A 14,771-nucleotide genomic window follows, 5' to 3' on the forward strand; every position below is an offset into this window, starting at 1 on the left:
TCTTATTCATTATTAAACCAACTCGAGCATTTCCCCTGTTTGATTTTGTGTTGGTAATTCTGTAGTCGCCTGACCAAAAATCCTGCCCTTTCTGCCAACGTACTTCACTTATACCAACTACATCTAAGTTTAGTCTAAATCTTAATAATTACATTTTTGAAAGTGGAGACAACCATAGACAGTTCAGACCAGGCAATACTTATGTAGATGTAGTGACTGATATAAAACAACGAGACTACCTGTTTGAACTCCACTGTCTGTGGTTTCTGTCTTTATACGCCTTAATTAGGAGCACAACCTCTACCTTCCCAATCCTAGCCCTTTTCCATGCTTGCATTACCAAAGCTCAATGTGTTGGGGGGGGGAGTGCCAGTGCAATCAAAGCAAAAATTAAATAAAATCTCAAAAGTTAAAAAATACCACTTTAGCTCCTAATGGTTGAAAGAGTAGTAGCTAATGCCTTTTATTAGACACAATTTGCTCAAAAGCAGATTTGTAACTTTACTCGGCATCTTTAGCCGTTACAGCTTACAAACGACACACCTCCGGGAAGCTCATACTGTCAGTAATAATATAAGCAAGACTTGTGACACACGATCCAAGTGTTACATACATACTCTAAATACTTGAAATGATCTTCAAGTTCCAGGCTTGTACCTTCCATGTAAACTATCAACAACCCCTGCAAGTACACTGAACCTTAAATATAAAGAAACACACAAATTGAGTTTGTAGCCCCTCAAGTGATCAAAAACAGATAAAGAAAGACAAGAGCAGAATGACACAAACATGGCCTGCATGGCATTTAGCACCTCTAACACATCTCATAACCGTACAAGATATTGCAATAAAAGCCATATTGGTGAATTTGTAATGATTGTGAACAATATCTTGAGGACGATAGTCTAGTGAGAGGAAATATGCCAGACAAGTCATACTGTAACTGTAAACATTAGTACCTTAACTCATAATGTCCTTGATTTCAAAGAGACACTCCACATGACAATTTTGACTAGTACAGATCACATCACGTAACATTATCACTTCCATACGTTGATTCCTTGGCCTTTCTTTGCTTTCAATGTAAAACAATCTTACACCACTTCACAGCCTGGTGAAGAGCATTTTCTTCTCTTTGGGAGCCAAACCTTCAACACTCCAAGGTCCCCCGAGATGTAGCTCCATCTGAAAGAAGAAGAAAAATCACCAACTGAACTGTTACGAGACACTGCAAACATCCAGTGTGACAACCAGCCAGAACGAATGAGCAGCTTTCTTTCTGTGTTCACGTGTTTGTGCTCCAGTATAAAGTCGTGCAAAAAAATTAAATTCGTGCCCAATTTACATTTGAATTTTTAACACAAAAACAGGAAAGTATTAAAAATGACTTAAGTAGTGTTTGCAAGAAAGCTTCTTAAATATACACTCAAAGGCAAGAAAAGCAAAAGACTACATATATGAGACAACCTTCTACACCATAAATTAAATGTCATAACATAACGCAATGTATCGTGAGGCAATTGGCCCACTTGAGAAGTTTCAGTGCAATGAATAGCTAACAATATTGATCACAACATAAATATTGCAGTTTCCTGGACAAGAATAACCTCGGGTTTATTGCTCTGAATCCTCATGCAACATATTTTTGTGGACATTATAGCTTGTCTACAAGTCAGGTGACCATTTATGCCTTTATAAGTGGCAAAGTTAAGGTTGTTGGCCCTCTCTTACACTGAGAGGGGAGAGCTGCTGTGAATAACATATAATATACACCACTGGTTTTACAGTTCGGAAACTACGTGGCTTAGTGCAGGTCATTCGCACAAGCTGGCTACACACTTAGGAGGAAATCTTGGCGAGAATTTTACGACACAATATCTTTATCATTGCAAAACTGCTGAGGATGTATGTCTTCTGTCTAAGTGCGCCTTTTATTGTGTGGGCTTCGCGATTTTCAAGAAACTGCATCGTTGGCTATCTTAACAAAATATAAATAAAATTTTAACATAAGCATCACGATGCGATAAAAGATTATTACTACAAGTTCTTTCATGTTACTCATAAATATGATGCAAGAATAAATGACAATTACAAGTTCAGTCTTTCACTGAACTCACTGCAGTACGGTAGTGGTATTTATTCCAAAAGCAGAATCACTCATAATTTTCTTGATGTAATAATAAACAGAAAATTCAGTGTCTTACCTCGCAGTGAAGTTGTCTTGCTGCTCAAAGGTCCCTAAAAAGAACAATGTATGACGAAAACTGTGGAGAGAGAATACGTCGAAAACGGATCACGCATGCGCAAATCTGGCAACGGATGAAACTCCTAGGTAGACTGGTCTTGCACTATGCACGGGATGTCCACAGCGGGGGGGTCCCTGGCGAGGAGTAACATCCCGCAAACCCTAACGCTGGACCTTGAGCAGGTATCATGACGCGTCGGCGGGTGGCGGATAGCCGGCACCTGCCCGGTACCATCAGTTGACCACTGACGAGCCGGACAGGTGATTCTCTGAATATATTGAATAGGGGATCGCGGACCACCTCTCCAACTCTAAGGTGTTAAGTGTGGCTTACCTTAATCCGTGCCGAAGGGGTGCATGGCACGTGGGTGATGTCTCAGTAACGAAGCCTCAGGGAAACTGGGTGACCTCCCTGAGTAAGTAATCTTACTCGGATAAACAGAGATCTGCCTGAGTGGACCATTTATTTGTCCGGTACTCGTGGGACCAAAACGGAGACCCTAGAACAAACCTTGAGCGAAAGCTCAAACTCAACAATACAAGGAGTGGATTTATCCACAGACTTGTCATCATCAGAAGACTCTAAAATGGAGATGACTGAAATAACTCCAGGAAAGGAGAACCAGGAACATCAGAAACTGGGATATAACCTAAAAAACTCTCTGGAGCACAAAGGAAGAAACTAACGAGGGAGAGGAAGATGAGGGAAGAGACCTGGATAGAAAACAAACCGCCCAAGAGCGAAAAGACCTCAACTTCCAAATGACCTTGCTCAGAATCAAGCACTCCTAAACAGCGAGTACCAAAGCATCGAAGAAGCAAATCAACACAACCTTCGAGCTACAGGGACGCTGTAAAAGGAATCAAGGTAGCCGTAGTGGCTAGAAACCAAAAACTTAACCAGGAACAAGCAGACCTGGTGAAAGGAAAAATTCTAGAATTGCTGGATGATAACCCTGAACAGGTGTCAGGGTATCCTCTGGATGATCTGTGAGAAACACTGCCTATCCAGAGCTATAGACAGACTTGGCAGCCCTTGGGAGGGAATGAAGTTGCAAGTTGTAGAATCCAAAGATCTCCAAGGAGACCAAGGGTCCCAGTTACAAACGATGTAGAAACCATCACAAAAGGAACCAAGGGCTTCAGGTATGTGACTGGCAACTTATGAGCCGGAAGGTGACCGAGAAAGGTGCACCCCGACTCTTATAAGACAAGCTAGAAGCAATACAATTTAAGGTCTTCTGCGGCCTAAATCAAATAACCTTTAAATCACTAAAGGGTAAATCCAGACCCAAAAGTGTGAATGAGAGTGGTCCAGATAAATGGTAAGGCTGCCTCGACAGCACTGGTGTGGTGATGAGAGACTGACATACAGTCAGACCAACCAGACTCCCAGAAACTGTATACTTGCCAAAAAAGGAATAAAGTTACTGCCGTTGGTGGATTTCTGTTCCAGGGACCTTACGAGAGTGACAGTCCAGACATCATCACAGGAAGGGTCAACGAGAATTATCCTTGGATCTGCATACCTTCCTTATGATGATGAGCAGTTACCACCTATCAAGGAAGTAATGGACTTGGTTGTAAGGTGTGACAAGTCAATCAATCACTACTGATCTGCATTTAGGGCGGTCGCCCAGGTGGCAAATTCCCTATCTGTTGTTTTCCTAGCTTTTTCTTAAACGATCGCAAAGAAATTGGAAAATTATTGAACATCTCCCTTGGTAAGTTATTCCAATCCTTAACACCCCTTCCTATAAATGAATCATCATCATCATCATCATCATCATCATCATCATCATCATCATTATCATCCTAAACCATCTCCAGTTTCCCGGGTGTGGTATATGAGCCTCCTCCATCTCATCCTGTCCTACCATTCTTCCTCCACCAACTTGTCCCAATCATGACCTCTCAGCATTACATCGCTCTTAACTAAATCTATCCATTTCCTTCGTGGCCTTCCCACGGGTCGTCTTCCTTCTACCTTTCTGTCAAATTCCTTCCTTGCAGTTCTGTTTACTGGCATCCTCTTCATGTGACCAAACCACTTCAGTCTTGATATCTGAATCTTATTTAGGAGAGAACTGTCTATTCCTACTTCTTCTCTAATTTTCTCATTCCTAATCTTGTCTTTCCTGGTTTTCTGGATCATAGTGCGTAGGAATTTCATTTCAGCTGCCTGAAGTTTGGAATTATCTCTATTGGTCAGTGTTGTGGTTTCGAGACTGTATGTAAGAATTGGTGTATAATAGGACTTGTACAATGTCATTTTTGTTTTCATGGATATTTGCTCATCCCACAGCAGGTGTCTTACCTGGTGGTAGAATTGTGTTGCCTTATTGATTCGATTGTTCACCTCATGTTTTGCTAGGTTGTCATTTGATATAACGCTACCCAAGTATTTGAAAACTGGAACGCTCTCCAGTTGAGCTTCATTTAACATGACTATTGGTTCTGCTCCTTCCCCATACACTTTCATCACCACCGTCTTGGTCTTGCTGATGTTTAAACCATATTTCTTAAACTCCTCATTCCAGCTTTGTATTCTCTCTCCCAATTCATCTTCTGAGTCACTCCAGATCGCAACATCATCTGCAAATGTGAAGGCTTTGATATCTCCATGTTCTTTCCTTTTAATAGATTTCATTACTACATCCATTACAATAATAAATAGAAGTAGTGAAAATGAGCTGCCCTGCTGCACTCCTCTCTTTGTTTCAAACCAGTCCGACAAACCACATCCTACTTGAATACAGCTTCTGTTCCCACTATACAACTATACAACTTTGTCTATGAGGCTGTCTCGCACTTGAAGTTCTTTCATGCATTGCCAAATTCTTTCCCTTGGTACACTGTCGTGTGCTTTCTCAATGTCCAAAAATATTAGGAATAAAGGCTTGTTCTTCTCCCAGTATTTTTCCATTAACATCCTAATTGCAAATATAAGGTCTGTAGTTGACCTTCCTGGTCTGAAACCATACTGCTCTTCTTCCAAAATTGGTTCAACAATATCTCTGATTCTGGTCTCTATTATTTTTTCCAATATTTTCAGGACATGAGACAGTAGTGTGATACCACGGTAATTAGTACATTTTCGTCGGCTTCCTTTCTTGAACAGAGGTACAATGATGCCCATCTTCCAGTCCTCAGGAATAGTATTTTCCTCCCATATCTTGTTGAGCAGTCTATAGAGCCATTGGATTCCTGGAACTCCCGCTGCTTTCAGCATATCTGCACTTAGTTCATCTACGCCCACTGCCTTTCCTTTCTTCATGCTCTTGAGCGCATTTTCAACCTCAAGCCATGTAATTGGTGGTTCAGTTGTGGTTCCTCGACTTGGCTCTCCTCTATCCGTTGTTATGTTTTCTGTATCTCCATTCAGCAGCTTTTCGAAGTAGATCTTGAGTTCTTGTTTAATTTCTCCCTCTTCTTGTGCCAGAGTTCCATCATCACGTTCTATTGCTTTTATGGTCTCTTGATCCCTTCGCTTGTTTTTCACTACTCTGTATAGCAATTTCATATTTCCTCTACTGTCCTCTTCCAGTTTGTCTGCAAACTCATTCCATTTCTTCTCTTTTTCTTCCCTTACAATGTTATTTACAGCAAGTTTCTTGTTCCTGTATACTCCTTGGAGTCTTTGTATTTCTTGTTCATTTCGTTCTTGTCCCTGTTTTTGTTTCTCCTTGTCCAGTGCCTTCTTTATTTGGTTTCTTTCTTTCACCGCTGTTTTCACTCTATCATTCCACCATGGTGTCTCCTTTTTTCTTTTGATAGAACTTGTAACTCCACATAGGTTTTTAGCTTCTCCCAGAAAGGTGCCTTTGAAGGCGTTCCATTCTTCATTAACTCTGGTTACTTCACACTTCGGCAAACTCTGTTGAATCCTTAGTTTGTATTCTTCCTTTATTTGGACTTCTTGCAACTTCCAGGTTTTAATCCTTGTTTTTTTCGTAATAAGTTTCTGCGTTTCATTTGTCTTATGTTTGAAGTCTACTACCAACAATCTGTGGTCACTGTCCATGCTTTCACTAGGGATGACCTTTACATCTGTGATGTACCTGCCACCATCTTTATTTGTGATTACGTAGTCAATCAATGTTCTATACTGGCCATCCCAACTGTACCTTGTTATTCTGTGACTGTCTCTTTTTTTGAAGAATGTATTTTTGATTATAAGATCATTTCTTCTGCACAGATCTAATAGTTGTTCTCCTTCTGGGTTCCTTTGTCCAAATCCATGTGGACCAACGATGTTCTCGTACCCAAGTCTGTCTACCCCAACTATCGCATTTAGATCTCCAATAATAATAACAACATTTTCCTCATTAACTGTGTCTTCCAGGTCTTGCCGAAATTTCTCTTTGTCTTACTCACTGCAGCCTGTCTGTGGGGCATACACTTGTATGATGGTGTACTTAGTGTTCTCCAGTTTCATGGACATTTTAATGATTCTATCACTTTTGCAGATAACTTCAGCTGTAGCATCAGTCCTTTCGTTAATTAAGAATCCAACACCATTTTTCGCTACCTTCCCCTGTCCACTCCAGTATAATTTATAACCTCCACGAAGTGTCTTACTTCCAATCCCTTTCCATTTGGTCTCACTTAATCCCAATATTGATATTTTTCTTCTATCCATCATGTCTAGGAGTTCTTCTAACTTTACAGTTAATGATAGAATGTTCATAGTTCCAATTCGGTATTTGGGTCTCTTTTTTATTTGGGGTTTCTTTTCAGAACATTGTATATCATCAGCCTTACGGTCATCATACTTTACAATTGTCTGAGAGGACGTGTCAGTCCGGTCTATAATATTCTTTAAGAGGCTCTTTTTCTTATTGAAAGCAACTGTACTCAATACTCTCCTGCTGACTTGCTAGGCCTAACGCATAAGAGGATTTTCTTTCAGGGTTTACTCCCTTAGCCTTTGAGGATGCCTTCCTCGTCCTACAAGGCAGTAGGTTCCATCTGTACACCCCAGAAGGATGGGTTGCCTCTTCCGCCATCTCCGCCGTACCGAAGTCCATCTTCTCCGCCGTAGATGCTGTTGAGGTCTTCACCCTTAACCCAGGGCAAGGGCCCTCCATATTTATGACCCCTGGAGAGAGGGTGTCCCAGTATTTTAAAACCCCCAGGAATTGGGCTACCTGTTGGTCCGCGGGTTGTATTGGTTATTTCAACCAGCCCTACATACTGTAGGGGCCCCCTATCCGCCACCTGGGGACGCGCTCTGTAGGGGTCAGGTTCCCCTGGTTACTTATTGGAAGTTAACCCCACCCACAAGGAGTAAGGTTATTCGCCCCAATTTGTCCTCTTGAATTCCAACTTTATCTTCATATTGTGATCTTTCCTACTTTTAAAGGCACCACTCAAACGTATTCGTCTACTGATGTCCTCCCACGCCATCTCTCCACTGACAGCTCGGAACATACCACTTATTGCAGGTTATAAACTTCATTTTCTTTGTCCGTATTGAAGATCTACTTGTGATACAATTCCTTTAGTTTTGCCAATTGCCACCTTTTCAGTACAAGTCTTCCCAGCTCAAACTTTGCAACATTTTGGTAACACTACTCTTTTGTGAGAAATCACCCGGAACAAATTGAGCGGCTTTTCTTTGGATTTTTTCCAGTTCTTGAATTAAGTAATCCTGGTGAGGTTTCATACACTGGAAACGTACCCTAGTTCGGGTCTTACCAGAGACTTATATGCCCTCTCCTTTACATCCTTACTACAACCCCTAAACACCCTCATAACCATGAGCAGAGATCTGTACCCTTTATTTACAATCCCATTTATGTGATTACCCCAATGAAGGTCTTTTCTTATATTAACACCTAGGTACTTACAATGATCCCCAAAAGGAACTTTCACCCCCATCAACGCAATAATTAAAACTGAGAGGACTTTTCCTATTTGTGAAACTCACAATCTGACTTTTAACCCCATTTATCATCATACCATTGCCCACCGTCCATCTGACAACACTATCGAGGTCACCCTGCAGCCGCTCACAATCTTGTAACTTATTTATTACTCTGTATAAGATATCATCATCTGCAAACAGCCTTATCTCTGATTGCACTTGTTTACTCATATCATTTATATATATAAGAAAACATAAAGGTCCGATAATACTGCCTTGAGGAATTCCCCTCTTAATTATTACAGGGACAGATAAAGCTTCGCCTACTCTAATTCTTTGAGTTCTATTTTCTAGAAATATAGCCACTCATTCAGTCAGTGGTGGTTCGTGACATTTTACTCTGGCAGGGCTGTGCCGTCAACTCCTCTCCCCCCACCCCACTCCAATGGCCCAGTTTTTACTGGCCAGCACCACGATAATTAGATGAAATATAATAATGATGATAATAATAATAATCCGATGACACTGGCTAAATACTGTAGGTATCTTCTTCCGAGGCAGAACGATCATGTAGCGAAAATCAGATAATATCGCAAAGTGTAAAAAAGTAGAAACTTAAAGCATCGCAAATCCGGAAGCATTACAATCTACATACCCTTAAAACATCGACAATAAACATATACCTTATGTTCACAAAACCACTAAATTCATGACTCGATATACTTTTCAGGCTGAGGTTCAAAAAGCATAGGCTAATATATTACAACACATGTAGTGAAGTGAAGTGTGAAGACAGCAGAGCCCACACCACTGACAAGAAAACTCAACAACTGAATCCGAAAAACAATTCTAGTAGATTACGAAATGCCAGTCAATTGTTATTATAAGTATAAAGTTTGTACTTTGATGATGATGATAATGACGGGATGAAGATACACATGAAAATAATACAAGAAAGTAGGTAACGATACCTTAGCTGACTTGCTTGTATACAAAATACATTCTCCTCTCCTTCTGCTCTGGGAAGTGGTTGATGACACGTTCGTTGGAGTTAGGAACTGCCAACAGCTGTTTCTCGATGGAGCACATAGCAAGCGCGTTAAGTCGGTCTTCCTCCATGGTATTCCTAGTGAACGACTTAATCCTTTTCAGCGTAGAGAAGCACCTTTCATTTTCTGAAATTGTCATCGGAATTGTACAAACATTAGCCGGCTAAAAGCTACTGCAATCACGGCTTCTATGGCACTCAACTGTTTCTCCGACCACAAACAACAATGACAAGCACAAGAACAAATAAACAATGCAAGCCCGAGTTCCTTTCGGCTTCCTCAAATCTCAAAGCAATGTGACCAACGTACAAATAGTGCCGTCACCTAATGATTAGACTTTAAATCTTTATTTTAGCTTATTTTTAGAACTGAATTGTTTAAATAGTCAGTCTAATGGAATCCATTGTTTTGTAAACAGTTTTGAATTTAACCTCTAACAACTGTTAACGTAAGACGTGTGAGAAAAGGCCTAGGTACATTGTAAAGTGGTTGGTGACGTTGCTACGGGCTCTGCCGGACCCCGCCTGCACTCTTCCTTCCCCTGACAAGCCCAAATCGTCTTCCAAGGCTCCTCCCGCACTCCTCGCTCTTGTTAAACTCTGGGAACTTGCTGGGGGCTCTCTTGCCAGCACCCGACCGCCTAATGTCTAAAGAGAAAACATCGTGTTGGACCAAAGAGAAAACATCGTGCTTGCTGAACGGATGCCACGGTCAGACAGCCTTTGCCATGTCTTTGAAAAAAAAAAAAGTGAAACGTTTACAGACAAAACAATAAAGATAACATTGAATAACTGAATAACACACTACCCTAAGTTAGACTTTGCTACATTTGTCCATCTCTTTATATAATCAGCTATGGAGTGAAATTATGTTACGTGTTTTAGTAAAGGCGGCGGGGCGGCGCCCAAAAGCCCTTCATGCATGAACCGCCACTGCATTCAGTTACTCTTTTTCCTAGTACAATAGCACTCATTTTTGCCTGTAGTCTTCCATGATCTAATTTGTTGATGATCTACCCTATCAAATCGCAATGCAGTCCATTTGGCCTTCTGAATCCAGGATAACTGCTATATGTTGCTGAAATCCTACAAGCTGAGCTTCAGTGGAGTAACTTTTCCTAAACCCAAACTGCCTTCTGTTGAAACAGTTATTAATTTCGCAATCCAGTCTAATATAATCAGAAAGAATGTTTTCCCAAAGCTTACATGCAATGCATGTGTTACAGAACAAATATACTCACCAAGGACAATAATTTATTGTGGAAGGATGAAGCCAACTCCAATAGTGGATATTTACAGGCCTGGACTAGTACTGAAGTTTCAGCTCTCTTACCCATGTCTCATGAAATGAGCAACACCAGTTAAAATTAATAATTTTAATAATCTATTTGAATTTAACAAGAATCACACATATAGTTAGATGAACAGCTTTAAATGCTAAGGTTTTGTTGACAATTAAAAAAAAAATAGTGAGCTTAATGACCAACTAGGGATGAAATGAAATGTCGTATGGCTTTTAGTGCCGGGATATCCCAGGACGGGTTCGGCTCGCCAGGTGCAGGTCTTTCTATTTGACGCCTGTAGGCGACCTGCGCGTCGTGATGAGGATGAAATGATGATTAAGACAACACATACACCCAGCCCCTGGGCCATTGGAATAAACCAGTTAAGGTTAAAATCCCCGACCCGGCCGGGAATCGAACCCGGGACCCTCTGAACCGAAGGCCAGTACGCTGACCGTTCAGCCAACGAGTCGGACAACTAGGGATATGAAGTTTGCTGATAATCAACATTAAAACCTAAGTGAGGTACCTCAATCAAAAAAACATTATTTAAATTATCTCTAGAAGGAATAGGTTATTCTTAAAAGGAACATTATATCTGAAACTCCAAAATTATTTATTTTCAGTGAGACCAGTAATGTATTCACAGAATAAGGAAACAATTCCACAACATTTAAGGTTTAAGGTTACAGGTGAAAAAAAAAATTTAAGTATGAAACAAATAATTGCAAGATCAGTTAGGATTCTCCATGGAGTCAAGCTTAGGATTCACAAGAAAAGTTATCTGGAAAACATCTGAACTGAAGTCACTCATTGTTTTTTTTAAAAACAAGGGAAGGTGTAAAAAAAAATTCATGATTAAATAAACGTAGGAAGCTGGCAACAACCAGAACAATAGCCAAGACCAAATGTAACGTACCGAAAAACAAGCCTAAGAAGACAAGGTACCATAATAATTTTGAGGTTACAGTTACATAAGAAGAAATAAGCTGTACAATACCATCCATTTTAGGCCTAACCACACTTATACAAGGACGTTAATAGGCCTCAAAAAAAAAAAACAAAAAAAAAACTTTACCAAGATTAAACAAGGATACAGCATTTAAACTTTACTAATAATGATGTAGCAGAAGAAAACATAGATTTTAGTGAATTTTGAATTGAGTCAACTTAATATCAGATATATTTTACAGTGCGATAAAATTGACACGAAATTTAGCCTTACATAGCAGTACATTTACTTGGAGGTTCCGGAATAAACACAGCAGAATAATGTAAATTAAAACACTACTAGGCCTAAATTGGCATAGAAGAAAAAAACTTACTCCACTTTAAATACTGAAGAAAAATAACTTGGGCGGCTGGCGCCGATTCCAAAAAGGGTGATCCTTAACCAGGATCATATTTATTTCTTCTTGCCATCCTTTTTAGCGAGAAACACAACATTCCATCAGATGCTGACTCTATCAAAGCATCGAATAATAACGGCACTTTTCACTTGTCCGTCTCAATAATTTACTTCATTGTCGCAGTTTTCTGGCAGCCGCTAGGAGCGCCACCAACTGGGCGGTCCTTTATTAACGAGGCACTCCAACAGAGAGCGCAGGGATGCACACTCGTTTCAATTCATGTGACACGAATCTCAAATTATTTGCCAAAGAAAACCAAGTTCTTTAATAACGTCTCACATGTCAAACTGACTGACCTGTAATTTTCAGCTTTATGTTTATCACCCTTTCCTTTATACACAGGGGCTACTATCACAACTCTCCATTCATTTGGTATAGCTCCTTGAACCAAACCATAATGGAATAAGTACTTCAGATATGGTACTATTTCCCAACCCATTGCCTTTAGTACATCCCCAGAAATCTTATCAATTCCAGCTGCTTTTCTGGTTTTCAACTTTTGTATCTTACTGTAAATGGGGTACGATGCGCATTCGTATCCCTGAAATATCACTATAAAATTTGTCACAAATGGAACATAATAATTGCTTTTGCACATATCAAGTGAAAAATCTGCGGCAAATTAAGAAATACCGTCGTTATTTGAGAAATATGAAAACATACTTAAGGCTTGTAGACAGGACTGGTTTATGTCGTACTCAGCTGCTGGTGCCGTCTTTTGTTACTTTCTTCAGGTGCACGGCTAGCACCGTGGAATGGGTGCTATGTCTGTGGATTCTCATTATCTTTGTCCATATGACTAGAGCGGCCAGTTCAAACAGCAAAATGGAGGTCAACAGAAAAATAGCATGATCCCTGGACCAATAAATCACTAGTCCACAGAATTATTCTTATGTACACTGGCCATACCATTGTCACCTATTAAATATTGCATATCGCGATACAATTCAGGAAATGATGTCATTGACAACTGAAGCAACGAAACGAAAGCAAAGAACTTCAGTGAACACAGACATCACACACGAAATTGTTGGAAGTGTAAAACAAAAGACGTACGTGTGTCACTGTGAGCGTAACACCAAATGTGGTAAATATAATATTCTCCAAAAATCAAATATTTCTTAATTTGCCGCAGGTTTTTCACTTGATACGTGTAAAAGCAATTATTATGTTCCATTTGTGACAAATTTTATAGTGATATTTCAGGATACAAATGCGCACTATACCCCTGTAAATGTCATTGTTATCATATCTTTAGTACTAGTCTCCTCCTCTATCTGGACATTATCCTTGTAACCAACAATCTTTACATACTGCTGACTGAATACTTCTGTCTTTTGAAGATCCTCCGATACACACTCCCCTTATTCATTAACGATTCCTGGAATGTCCTTTGAACCTGTTTCTGCCTTAAAGTACCTATACATACCCTTCTTCACTGAAATTTGTATGACCACCAATTATGCTTGCCATCATGTTATCCATAGCTGACTTCTTTGCTAAATTCAATTTCCTAGTAAGTTCCTTCAGTTTCTCCTTACTTCCATAACCATTTCTAACTCTATCTCGTTCCAACCTGCACCTCCTTCTTAGTCTCTTTACTTCTCTGTTATAATTAGGGCATAAACCTTCACTTTAGGTTTCTTGTATTCTTAAAATAGCTTATTTCAGATTTTGCCTCCAGGATCAATACAAGCAGCAATAATTTTCTGTTTTTGTAGTTCTGTAAAATTTATTTATGTACTCATTTCAAAAAAGTTGACTTTATCATATTCGGTTCATAAAAACACAGAGAAAACACTTTACTGTTCCTTTGTAAGTAATTTTTTGGCATTACAGTAAATGACAACGTATATACCCAAATTGTCTGGTGTAAATGATTTCCTGCCGTCACATTCTTGTATGACGAAAAAGTTCCTTCAGTGGAACATGACGTCATTGGAGCGTAGTACATAGAAGCTACTGCAGCAGGTTGTAGGGGTAATTTTCCTTAATACTTTTCACCCTGTAATACTGAATTGATGACTTTCATATCTTCAAAACCAGGATTGCGTTGAAGAATATTCTGCAGCTTTGAAGAACATGTCACTTCCAATGGCCCAAGTATTTCTCTTCTGGAAACATTGCCAATGATAGCCAGGAAATCTTTGAGTGGCAAGGTTGCACTTTCCAACAGGAGAATATCTTCTGGTACAAAACAAAAATGTCTTAATATATGCAAGGGAAGTGACGAGGGTCGGGCACTCAAGCGATTTCTTGGCCTTGGCGATTCAGGAAGCTTCTGTTTCATCCAAGTAATTGACGACATTTTTAATTCCTTCTAGGTGCTCAGCAAAGTAAATAGCAGCAGACAGCCACGTTCCCCAACGGGTAAGTATCGGGACAGGTGGAGAAAGTGAACAACTGTATACGTGTTGAGGCTTTTAAGAAAACTTTCTTGACTGAAGAAACCACGCTGTTCATATCACTGATCTCCTCCACTCCAAAGTTAAAACTCAACATTCACAATGAAGCGACCGCAACTTACTGTCATATGTTTCATCGACAGAACACCAATTATAGTGATTGCCTATATCTTCCTTAAAGTGGATTCATTAGGTATAATGCGGCCACTGATGTCTCCCAAGAATGTTTTCATGGTCAGGTTACTTAGCACGCTCCCTGGAACGTTTGCAGACACCAACATCTGACAAAGGTGAAAGTTAAAGTTGTCTTCAGGCCTGCCAACTGTGGAAGAAATAAACCTTTGCTTAATTTTTTTTTTTTTTTGCTAGTGGCTTTACGTCACACCGACACAGACAGATCTTATGGCGACGATGGGATGGGAAAGGCCTAGGAGTTGGAAGAAAGCGTCTGTGGCCTTAATTAAGGTGCAGCCCCAGCATTTGCCTGGTGTGAAAATGGAAAACCATCTTCA

General features: G+C 40.0%; 1 long non-coding RNA gene across 3 annotated transcripts in view; it reads right to left on the bottom strand.

The window, feature by feature from the left end:
• Positions 1–424: 424 nt before the first annotated feature.
• LOC136875831 (uncharacterized) overlaps positions 425–14,771 on the bottom strand; it is a 62,839-nt gene continuing 48,492 nt past the window's right edge. For 2 of the 3 annotated variants that reach the window (XR_010860523.2, XR_010860525.2), the window contains 2 exons: positions 9,086–9,289; positions 425–1,185 (listed from right to left, as the gene is read on the bottom strand). This is a non-coding gene — a long non-coding RNA (uncharacterized lncRNA). Of the gene's footprint in view, positions 1,186–9,085; positions 9,290–10,403; positions 10,502–14,771 lie in introns of all 3 variants that reach the window. The other variant, XR_010860524.2, reaches the window with a different exon arrangement.

The sequence above is a fragment of the Anabrus simplex genome, chromosome 6, assembly GCF_040414725.1.
Source record: "Anabrus simplex isolate iqAnaSimp1 chromosome 6, ASM4041472v1, whole genome shotgun sequence".
NCBI classification, from domain to species: Eukaryota; Metazoa; Arthropoda; class Insecta; order Orthoptera; family Tettigoniidae; genus Anabrus; species Anabrus simplex.